Raw genomic sequence first — 12,690 nt, forward strand, 5'->3', positions numbered from 1 at the left:
TGGTAGTGTCTTCTTACCACTAGGCAAAGGAACCAAATCGCACACATGGTTAGTTTGTAAGGAGTCAAACTTTGAGTGTATAGGCCTATCCCATGAGTGACTATCATCTTTATGCATGGCCCCATCATAAGAGAGAGGCTCACCTATATCTATCACCATAACATAATCCATGAAGGGCATAAAGCACTCAGCTAGCTCTAGTAGAGCACCTTAAAGCAAATTGATCCTTCATAACAAGTGGGACCTGGGCCACTCGAGCATTAGCTCTACTGCTACAAGCTGTCTAGTTAGTTGTATAGGAGTAAGAGATTCCTCCTCAAAGGTGATTGTATGTACCACAATCACCTGCTCAAGCTGGTTATGCATATTTTCTTCATGGGAAATGACATCATGATTGCAGATAACCTTGGAAGCTTGTAGATCCCATAGACAATAGCCCATCTCACCTGCATTCCCATAATTAAGAAAGATACATTTCATAAACCTAGGATCCAGCTTATTGTGTTTGTCCTTGGAAACATGGTAGAATGTATCGCAACCAAAGATGCGTTGTTAAGTGCTTTTGCATAAAGACTTTAGGTGTTGAACAATGGGGTGTTGGATCAAAATAGAGAAAGTGAAAGTGATACCATGTTGAAGAATTGGTCTAATACAATGTTGGGAAATAATGCTTCATTATACAATGCACATAAGAATGCTACTCGCTATACTTTGGTGCACTATTGCTCTACTATGAGAAACTACTATATGAGTAGCTACCACGGAGTGGTTTATATACAAGTACAAGAGAGTGGTAGGTGAGATCCACAATCAATGGGTGGTAGGTGAGAGCTATTACATGTGGTAGGTGACCACCTTATCGTTTAGTCAAGGAAGTAGTTGAGCCTATCAAAGCTTATCTTTATAATGGCAGATAAACTACCATCCAACATCCCCCCTTAAGCTGAAGATATTGCTGACCTTTTCTAGAGAGGGGGAATGTTAGAATATTAGAATGTACTCATATGAAGATGTACTTAGAGAATATCTAGGAAGACAATATTTAGATATTTAGGGGAACTAGATAAGATGGATCTAGATTATGTGGATGATACTTCACTAAGAGAACCTACCATATCCACACCTTTATTGTATATATATCTGTACTCTCACCTATTCCAAAGCAAGTGTGTAAGCAAGTGTGCAATACAAGTGTGTGGTTCATCTCCATCTCATTGTCTCATTGTCTCTCTCTCTTTCTCTACATCACTTTCACTACAAGGTATCAAAGCACACTAGCTCGTGAGGGCCTAACTTATTAGCTTTCTAGCTTTTTTCTATTCAGTTAATTCTTAGATTCATTTCTTGCATGCAATCTAAATGAATTGCTTTGTGTGTAGATTAATAGGATTTGAATCCATGTCAAGGTAAACTAACATTGTCCATATGCCCCTTATTCATTATCTTGATCTCATATTATCCGGTCCACGTACTTCTTGCCTTTTCTTATCATTTTCACCTACTCTTATCTTCTTCATGATCACTTCTCCTTAAGAGAGAGAAAAATATTTGTCCTCTTTATCATTATGATCATCCTTATCTTATTTTTTGTCCTCTCTCCACCTATCCTTTTGGTCCTTTGCTATATTAAGGTCTAAACCCCTTTTGTCTCACCCTCATTTGTGGCCCACCCATCCATTACCCATTGAAGTGATCTCCCACACATGACATTTAATTCTCACCCAACCTTACCCTCAAAGAATCATTTTCTTAGCCACACATATTTTCTATCCTTTCTCAAACCAACCTCACCCTCTTCGTCTTGAGACATTGAACTATCCACGCCACATGCACTTCACTCATTTCTAATCTAGCTCAAGACTTTATATTACCTCCCATTTTACTTCACTTTTATTGATCCTTATCCACAAATCTTATCTCTAATCTTATCCTCACTTATATAGACTACCTTATTACTTTGTGCCAACACACATACATTTCACATAGTTTCCTAGCTCCTTGCCCTTACCACATGGTTACTCTCACCTCTTTTGTTAAACTCTAAATCTTCACCCTTGTCTAGAGTTTTTACCACAAGATATTTCTATCACATCATGCAACACATATGTTCCATACTTGTATCCTCATTAAGTCCATTGTTCACTCTCTCTTATCAACAAGTGGAATACATAAAAAATTCTTTGATGGTGGACAACCCCAATCCTCTACTAAACGAAGGCCCCTCATACCCATATCTCTCTCATGGCTCTTCCATTTTGTATTCTTATGCTTTTAACTCATATATCCTAGCATGTTCTAGCTCTTATGGTCACTCTCAATACTACAATGTTTGTGACCCATGTTAGTCTCTTCTCTTGCATCTCAAAATAGACGATTCTATCTTAGTTGGAACAACAATTGAAGAAGGGGACACCCTTTGTACTCTACATCTCGAGGCTGAAGAAGGCATTGTCTATGGACTCTCTATTGAATTGTGTTATTCAAGACTTTTTGATGGTACTTTAGTGGAAAAAAGATGGCAAAACCTTCTTACTCTCACAATTGACAATGTGGATACTTCTACCATTCCTCATAAACTATTATTGGTCATTTCTACCAACCTTCAAGGTCACTCCTTCATTAGGTACATTGCTTCCACTTCTCTTACCTCTTTGAGTACTGTCCTATTTCCTTACATTTTTTACTCAACATCTAGTCTTTATATAAGGTCCACTTCAATCTCAAGCTCACATCCTACTCCTTATCTTACACTTTCTCTATGTGCTCAATATCCTCATCTTCTTGTGGTCACACACACACCCCACTTAAATTGTGTGTCACAATCTCTTAACCAAATGCAATTACACACACTATTGGCTTCCTCGTACACATTCAACCTTCTCACAATGTTTCCAAGTGTACATAAAAGTCATATCTCCTTGAGTTCCTCATTATCACATCACTACTTCTTAATGTGCAATCCTAAATCACTACACATGACCCTTTCCTACTATCACATATCATCCACATGTTCTAGATCCATCTTATCTAGTTCCCCTAAATATCTAGATATTGTCTTCCTATACATTCTCTAAGTACATGATCATATGAGTACATTTAATATTCTAACATTCCCCCTCTTTAGAAAAGGTTAACAATATCTTCTAACATTTAGGGTTTAGGGTAGGATTTTGTAGCTTAGTTGTTTGTGTAATTGTTTGTTTTGTTACTTTGTAATAATATTTATTGTGTTTGTCTAGATCAAAAATTACTTTTGTCATTTTTTTTTTGGATTTTTGAGTGTGAAAACTTGATAGCCTTGGTTGAGATTGGTGTTTTCCTGGATAGATTGGAGCAAGACTTTGATGGTAGCTACTCAACATCTTAAAACATGTATATTTTCTTACCGATATCCTTGCACTACATGAGGATTATGGATTCACAAGCATTTCATGTAGCACTTGTCAAATACATTGCACTCAAGGATTGTCTCATGATTTTATCAATAACTTCCATGCCAATGGTTGGATTGATGCACGTTTTGCACCATTGTGATGCACACTACAGCTACATGCAGTAAATCTTAGATGCATGCACACTTGAGAGAGCACCTTCATTGTGCAACATAATTCTTTACACACATGAGTATTTGGATATTCATTACCTAAATAGGAACCTCAGGATGAGTAGGAAAGGTGCTTGTTGAGTTTTGTGGGTTATATAGGATGCCTTCAATCCTGAGATGGGTTGTTTTATTTGGTCAACATCATGAGGACCACTATTTTCTTGAGAGAATGTGAGATTTTGGGTGGGTGGAGCAGAGTACAACATTTCTTTTATTTTTGTTGAGAGATGAGAGGTGAGATTAAGGATTTAATCAAATCAAAGAATTGTGTTTTCATCTTGCATAATGCACAAGCACTTGTAGTGAGGCTAGGCACTGTATTATCAGTGCATCCATCTTTTCATGTATTGCATGGATTGTGTGACTTCATAGCATTGGTTTTGATTTTGCATTGTTTTTCAATACCATGATTGAATGGAGCATAGAGTTTATCTTAGAAAGCATATCTTTACTAGGACACATTGTGTCAAACCAAAAGTAGGAAAAGAAAAGGAGCCTATCATCAAAAGATCAATTGTAGGTGTTATGACGGGGAAAATAATTGAAGGATAGATCAATGACAAGTTTGGAAGTATGAGGAGGTCTTTGGATAACAGAAGTTTGATGGTCCTTGCATACAAATGGTGCACAGATCGGACATCGTATGCGTGCGTAGTGAGCGACAGAAGGTCCCCAAGAACAAAAGAGCTCTACTTTTTGCACACAAATCAATGTAGAAATCTTGCACGACATGAACAAGAGACCAATTGGGTAAAATCTCCCCCCATGCCTTGTGTGAGCACTCCACAAAGCATGTATTTCATATATTATTCATCTTCAAGCTCAAATAATAGACCAAATTACAAAATAGCACGCTTTAGCTTTTGAGTTTGCTTTTGTGCCAATAAAGAATTAAAGCTAATGGGCACCTAAGAAGTCAGGCTGTACCCGAATACAATGTCCAATACAAGTATTTAAATCGTGCGCCTATGCGCATACAAAAATAATAAATAAATATCAAGCGGTTTGATAAATAAGCGCAACAAAATATAGGCGCCATGCCTAAGATGCGCGCCCATCAAAATATTGATGATAACTTGAATACACGCTATCCTCCAATGCTTCCCAATGCCACTGCTGGTCGCTCTACACATCAACTGAAGCATTCACAATTGTTAGAAAAATAATACAATTAAACCGACAAAAGTGAATACCTAGCAGTCTTCAGCTACATAAATAAATTGGTTAGAAATCAATCCTAACCTTAATTTATTACGAGTGCGCACTCTAAACTCATAAACGTTTATTAATTTAAATATGTATTTTACGGAATCACCCACTATGGAATCACCCATGTACACATAAAATTAACAAAACGTTCGAAAAGGATAGGTGTCTCCATTGACTTCTCGCACAAAGAATCCACTTTGTGTATGAGCCCTGGTAATAAAATTTTACGGAATCCACCGCAAAACCTCACGGAATCCACCGTGGAATATGCCTCCTGGCATCATACCCCCGGGGTGGGATAGCAATTGTCCTCAATTGCTATTAGCTTAATGTGGAGCTAACATAGTGGGGAAAGCATTTAAGTATCTAGCGTGCATCCATTGGGCCTCTTCAACAGGATGATTTTTAAACTTGACCAAATATCTAGAATATCTACAGCCAGTTTTAGTGGTCATAAAGTCAGTATCTATAATAGTTTCAGGCTCAAGGATTTCAGTTTCATCATCTAGTAAAGGAGGGTTTTCATAGACAGGGTGTACAGGTAATTGGCCTTTAAAAGGTCGTAATAAATTGATATGGAAGGTATTGTGGATTTTCCAATATTGTGGTAGTTCTAGTTTAAATGCATTGTCATTGCTTTTGTGTATGATCTTGAATGGTCCATAAAATCTAGGTGCTAATTTCACAACTGGGTGTTTATCTACACTTTGTAATCTTCGTTTTTCTATGCGTAACCAAACATAATCAACAACTTTAAAATTCATAGCCTGTCTTTTCTTATTTGCTTGTTTTGTATATGATTGCTGGGCTTTGGCAATCATATCTTTAACTTCATAAAAAATAGTGGCATGCATGTTAGCAATATCATCAGCAGTCTGAATTTTGTTTGATAATGATGCAACAGATGTAGGCAATCGATATCCATAAATAACTTCAAATGGTGCTTTCTTTGTAGCTGTATGTGGTGTATTATTATATGCAAACTGAAGTAAATGTAGATGTGTATCCCATGTGTGTGGTTTTGAAATGGTGTAAGCACACAAAAGATCTAAAATAGTACTGTTAGTAGCTTCTGTTTGACCATTTGTTTCAGGATAAAATACAGATGAAAAATCAATCTTTGTTCCTAAGTTAGCAAACAAAGTAATCCAAAAATTATTATAGATTCTAGAATCACGATCAGAAATAATAACTTTTGGTAAACCATGATTAGTGAAAACAGTTTTCAAAAACAATTGAGCAGCTTGAGATGCAGTTAAAGTTTTCTTGCATGGAATAAAATATGCTTGTTTGCTATACCTGTCTACAACAGTCCAAATCGTATCATGATTAGCTTTAGTGTTAGGTAAACCAGTGATAAAATCCATTGAAATCTATTCCCATGGTCGTGATGGAATAGATAATGGCATTAGTAAACCATATTGTTTACCATGGTGTATTTTAACTTGTTGACAAACTAAACATTCAGATACAAAGTTAGATACATCAGTGTCCATATGTGGCCAATAAAAATCTCCAGTCAATGTACACAAAGTAGATATAATTCCTCTATGACCTTGATATGGAGGACAATGAATTTCATGCAAAACAAATGATCGAAATGGAACAGTCACACATAATATTTTTTCATAAAACATGAATCCATTATTGTAAGACAGTGAATCAATAGGAATCCAATTATTTGCAACTAGTTTATTCCAATTAGCTTGAAAAGTAAGATCCTGATGATAAGTATCTTTCATAGGGATAAGGGAATCAAATGATATCACAGAAATATTATGAATTGTCGGTCTTCTACTCAAAGCATCAGCTACAACATTCTCTTTTCCAGGTTGATATTGTATAAGGGGATGAAAACTTTGAATAAAAGTAGCCCATTTAATGTGTCGGTCAGATATTTGTGGTTGACTAAGGAGATTTCTAATGCTTTATTGGTCAGTTTTGATCATAAATTCAGATCCCATTAAATAATGTTTCCATTGACGTAAGGCTTGTACTATAGCTAGCAATTCTTTATCATAGGTAGAATATTTAAGTTCAGATGGTTTGAGTTTACAGCTGGAGTAGGCTATTGGATGAGAATCCTGCATAAGGACTACTTCTATTCCAGATCCACTAGCATCAGTAACTACTAAAAAGAATGGTCTATTGAAGTCAGGTAGTTGTAATACATGAGCATGAGTTAAAGCATGTTTCAATAAATCAAAGGATTTTTGTTGATTGTCAGACCAGTTATACACAATACCCTTCTTTAAAAGTTTTGTCAAAGGTAATGCAAGTCATGAGAAATTCCTCACAAACTTTCTGTAAAAGCTAGCAAGACCTAGAAAATAATGTAACTCATGCACATTTTTGGGTATGGGCCAATTTAAAATTGCTTCTATCTTTTTAGGGTCGACTTTAATACCTTCTGATGAAATAATATGTCCTAGATATTCAATTTCTGTTTGAAAGAATTCACTCTTTTCTGGATTAGCATATAATTGATTGTCTTTTAACAACTTAAAAACTAAAGACAAATGGTCATAATGCTCATTCTCATTTTTACTGAATAATAATATATAATCAAAGAATACTATGACACAATGTTGATGTTTCAAAAATATGCAATTCATCATACGACTAAATGTGGCTGGTGCATTAGTTAAACCGAAAGGCATAACTAGAAATTCATAGTGTCCAAATTGTGTTCTAAATGCAGTTTTGAATATATCAGATTTATCCAATTTTACTTGAAGATAACCAGATTTAAGATCTATCTTACTGAATATGGCAGATCCTTGTAGCTTATCCATAAGATCATCTACCCTAGGAATTGGATATCTATTCTTAACAGTAATTTAATTTAGGGCACGATAATCAATGCACATGAGATAAGTATTATTTTTCTTTTTCACTAATAAAATAGGTGCACCAAATGGAGAACTACTAGGTCTAATTAATCCTCTGTTAAGTAATTTTTCTATTTGATTTTGAATTTCTTTCTGTTCAATTTGGTTATGTCTATATGGTGCTTTACATGGTGGTTGTGTTCCAGGAATTAAATCTATTTTGTGATCTTCAGGACGTGAAGGTGGTAATCCAGGTGGTAAATCAACAGCAAAACAATCTTGAAATTGGGCAAGAAATTGTGTATGCCTAGGACGCATCCGTTTTTCTTTAGCTTGAAGTTTATTCACCCATATTAAATAAGATTTGCTACTTTTACTTAATGCGTGTTTAGTTTGAGTATGAGTAAGCAGTGGAAAATTATTGGAGGCGTGCATACCATGCAATGTGATTTGTTTTCCTTGAAAATAAATTTTAATTGAATGCGTAGAATAATCTATATCAGGATTATATTGATGACGCCAAGGCATTCCTAAGATAATGTCACTAGATTGCAAAGGTACAACTAAGAAATTTCTTCGTTCAGTATAATCACCAATTTTAATTTCTAAATTATGCACCTCTTGTGTTCCATTATATATTGGTTCTAGGAATGCAGTCTTGATGCGATAATTTGTAGAAAAACTTTGTAAATTCAATTCTTTGACTAACTTTGCAGAAATAAAGTCATGTGTGCTCCCATCATCATGTAAAATAGTCTTTTTTTAACCATGCACAAAACATTTCATTGTTAATAAAGAATGTGGAGTTGGCATACCTGGCAAAGTATCCGAAGTAGTACTAGTGTCGTCATCATCTTCCGTAAAGTCCGGCATTTCCTCACGTTCTTCTTCTTCGATGGCTCCTAGATAATTGATATGGGGACAGGTGGCTTTTTGGTTTGGCAATTGGCTGCTAGATGTCCAGATTGATGATATTTGTAACAAACTATGGGTTTGGCTTTAGATACATTATTGGTAATGGCAAGAAGTTTAGGAATGTTGGGATTTGACTGTGAGGATGGCTTAGGGTTTGGATTGGTGTTTGATGGCAAGGCAGGTGGTCGTGTCCAAGATTTACGGAATGAAGATGGAAGAAAACGACTTTGATTGAATCTTCAAAACTTTGAATTGAATTGTTTGGAACCAAAGTCACCATTAATTGGAAATTGTTGTGGTCGCTTGTCTCGTCCTCGAATCTTGTCTTCAGTGTCATGAGCCAAGGAAATTGCATCTTCAAGGGTTGTTGGCTTGAACATATTGACTTCCGCATAAAAATGTCCAAGTAGGTCAGACATAAACTTGCGTTTATGAGTTGCTTCAGGTACATCTTCGAGCATGCGTAGTTGCAGTAGGGCATTCCAGAAACATTCAGTGTATTGGGAAATAGATTCACGATCTCTTTGTTGTAGAAGATCCCATTGCTTGATGGCTTTTTCATGGAATTGAGGAGGAAGGAAATTCTGCAAAAATTTCTTTTGGAAAGTCTCCCAGGTAGTGGGACAATCAACGCTCTTGCAGACTACAGTCCACCATAAGGATGCTCGGTCAACTAAATGGTTAGTGACACATTTAATTTTGTCTTTCTTTGCATATGTTTCTTCATGGAAGTAATCATCAAATTGACTGATAAAATCAAGTATAGTCTTTCCATCGCATGATCCATTGAAAGTACAAAATTTGAAGTTTCTTTTACTTATCTTTGTTTCTTTGCGAATGGATTGGGCTTCAAGTATTGCATCGATGGTACGTCGTATAAGATTTTCGGGTTGCGATCCATCTTGGTTGGTGGTAGATCGTTGCAAATTGGCCAATTGAACTTGCAAAGCTTGTCGGGCTCTTCATTCTTCTTCGAGCTGCATCATAATCAAATCCAACTTTTGCTCCATCGTTGGTCACCTTCAGCCATAAAATCGTCCATGTTTTGTTCAGTTATCTTGCAAAATCCAAAAGACCTCACACTCTCGAAATCTTATTAGTGGGATGAGCGTAACTCAAAGGCGGGTTTACAAGGCTTGTAAATTTTGTTTGGCTTTTGTAGTCTTTCTCCTTTACGATTGCGATATTCGTTGTCACAACTGTCTTCCAAAAGAATAGTGTTGCGTGGAAACTGTGTATGAATTGCGTATGAACTTCTGTTCTTGCTGAAACTGGTTCAGCAAGTCTGCAAGTGTGGACAGGGTCTACCAGAGAGCAATATACTAGTTTGTGTGCTTCTGCGTGTGAACTGTCTCTATGATAGTTGTTGAGTAAGTCTTTAGTAACCTTTGTGACTTGCAGGATTAAGAAGACTTGGAGTACTTGGAGGATTTAAGAGCTTAAGGAACCAATTCGATTTTCGTGGACGTCAGGATTTTGGCGGCAGAATCGACGACAGTGAAAAGATACTCCCACCGCACACGAATTAATTCAAGGAAATAAGCTTTTTAATAAGCTTATTATTAAGCTTATTAAGCTTTTTGTTAAAGCTTTAAAGATTTTGGCTATGGAGGAAAAATTTGCTTATCTGTATATCACGACTTGATGAAGGAACTTTGCCGTCGGTCCTTCGCCTCTACAGAGGTTGGTCTTTCGCGATCAGAGGATATAGAAGGGGGTTCTTGACCGCTAGGAACACGCTAGTATCGACCGTTCGTGATGAAACTGACTGTAGAGCTCGATCATTCTAGGAGCTCCGCCTTCGCACAAGATGGTAAGCAATTGGAAGCTCTCGATCTCAGCTTCGCTCTGATACCACTGCTGCATAGATCGGACACCGTATGTACGCGTAGTGAGCGATAGAAGGTCCCCAAGAACAAAATAACTCTACTTTTTGCATACAAATCAATGTAGAAAGCTTGCACGACATGAACAAGAGACCAATTGGGTGCAATCTCCCCCCATGCCTTGTGTGAGCGCTCCACAAAGCATGTATTTCATATATTATTCATCTTCAAGCTCAAATAATAGACCAAATTACAAAATAGCACGCTTTAGCTTTTGAGTTTGCTTTTCTGTCAATAAAGAATTAAAGCTAATGGGCGCCTAAGAAGTCAGGCTGTACCCAAATACAATGTCCAATACAAGTATTTAAATTGTGCGCCCATGCGCATACAAAAATAATAAATAAATATCAAGCGCTTTGATAAATAAGCGCGACAAAATATAGGTGCCATGCCTAAGATACGCGCCCATCAAAATATTGACGATAACTTGAATACACGCTATCCTCCAAAGCTTCTCAATGCCACCGCTGGTCGCTCTACACATCAACTGAAGCATTCACAATTGTTAGAAAAATAATACAATTAAACCGACAAAAGTGAATATCTAGCAGTCTTTAGCTACATAAATAAATTGGTTAGAAATCAATACTAACCTTAATTTATTACGAGTGTGCACTCTAAACTCATAAACGTTTATTAATTTAAATATATATTTTGTGAAATCACTTGCTATGGAATCACCCATGTACACATAAAATTAACAAAACGCCCGAAAAGGATAGGTGTCCCCATCGACTTCTTGCACAAAGAATTCACTTTGTGTATGAGCACCGGTAATAAAATTTTATGGAATCCACCGTAAAACCTCACGGAATCCACTGTGGCACAGAATCCACCATGGAATATGCCTCCTGGCATCAACAAATGTTTTTATGATTCCTAGAAAATGTTCCAATATTAAGTTTCTATGGGTAGCATGGTTTTCCCTTGGGGCTATGGATAACCATTTCGAGTTTCAAGACTATATGACAATAAAGAATTTTGAGCTTGAGTCACTTGGGTTCAACTATAGTGGTATAATCATGAAGATGAATGGAATATCATAAGGGCATGATCTATTAACATGAGCGGTTTAGTGGGCTTTGGAAATACAAGGCTATGTATACACATCTCAGAAGGGAAGTATACATCAAGGTGTATGCATAGAGTGATCATATGATCGAAAGAATGCAAAACACTAGAGCATGGATTATTGTGGTGGAAAATATCAATGTTGGATGGTACTAGTAGTATGCGACATAGGTCTTGTGGCAAAGGGGGATGAAGAAGGTGGATTGAAAAGAATAATTTGTTACTCACTAGGATTTGGCTACTTAGTGTATTACTGGAGAATTTTGCTTGAATGAAGGAACGAAAAGTACACAAGAATCTTACCCTTTATCGTTGTAGAGAGAAAACAATCATAAGTCTTTTTATGGAGAAAGTAGAATGACATTAGCCTCCTGGGGAGGTTAGTCATAAATATATGTATGTATCATATAGGTTCAACATAAGGGATTTTAAAAATACCATTTTACACACTTTGAACATATAAAAGGGTCCCATATAAAGGGTTTCTTACAAATTGAATAGAAAATGGTTATATTTTATTGAGGGAAAATTCACAAATAATGATATTTATAAATAGGCCTTGAATGCATATGATATAGAGGGTATACATATAGTGAAATACTTGGGATTAGCCTGAGGCAAGTCCAGACGCAATAGGCTAGAAGACAGAGCTATTATAATAAGAGATCAATCACCACATGTTCCTCAACCTAAATATCACTTTGAATTGTCAACAACCTACCATCCTACATAGTCGAATTTGTTGGCAAATTTTCACCTAGGCCACCTTGCAGTAGCAACTAAACAATAATCATAGCATGGAGTCTTTTGACCAGATTCATGTAAAGTCCTAATAGTCGATGAGATTTACTATAGTCCATTATTTTAACTGGTGCTAGAAATAGAGAAAAACATCCTTTGATGTAAGATTTAGTGTTGAGGGTAGACGATTGAGATTCCTATAGTATTGCTAGGAGAAAAATGAAAAAAAAATAGAAACATGATTGTGGATTACTATAGCTTCATCGTTTCTTATGGAATCGGTTTTGATTTTTAGCAGCATGTGTGGTTAGTTGGTTGACGACCTAATCCACGAAGCTTGCATTGTTGGCATTAAAGCATTCTAGCTTGTTTTTGTATCTTCGAGAATAATGATTTTTTAGGGGACTTGATTAGTTTAGCATGGAGGTTTGTA

The sequence above is a fragment of the Lygodium microphyllum genome, chromosome 24 (genome assembly GCF_053477565.2).
Source record: "Lygodium microphyllum isolate KBCC chromosome 24, Lygodium_microphyllum_v1.1.10, whole genome shotgun sequence".
Classification (NCBI taxonomy): Eukaryota; Viridiplantae; Streptophyta; class Polypodiopsida; order Schizaeales; family Lygodiaceae; genus Lygodium; species Lygodium microphyllum.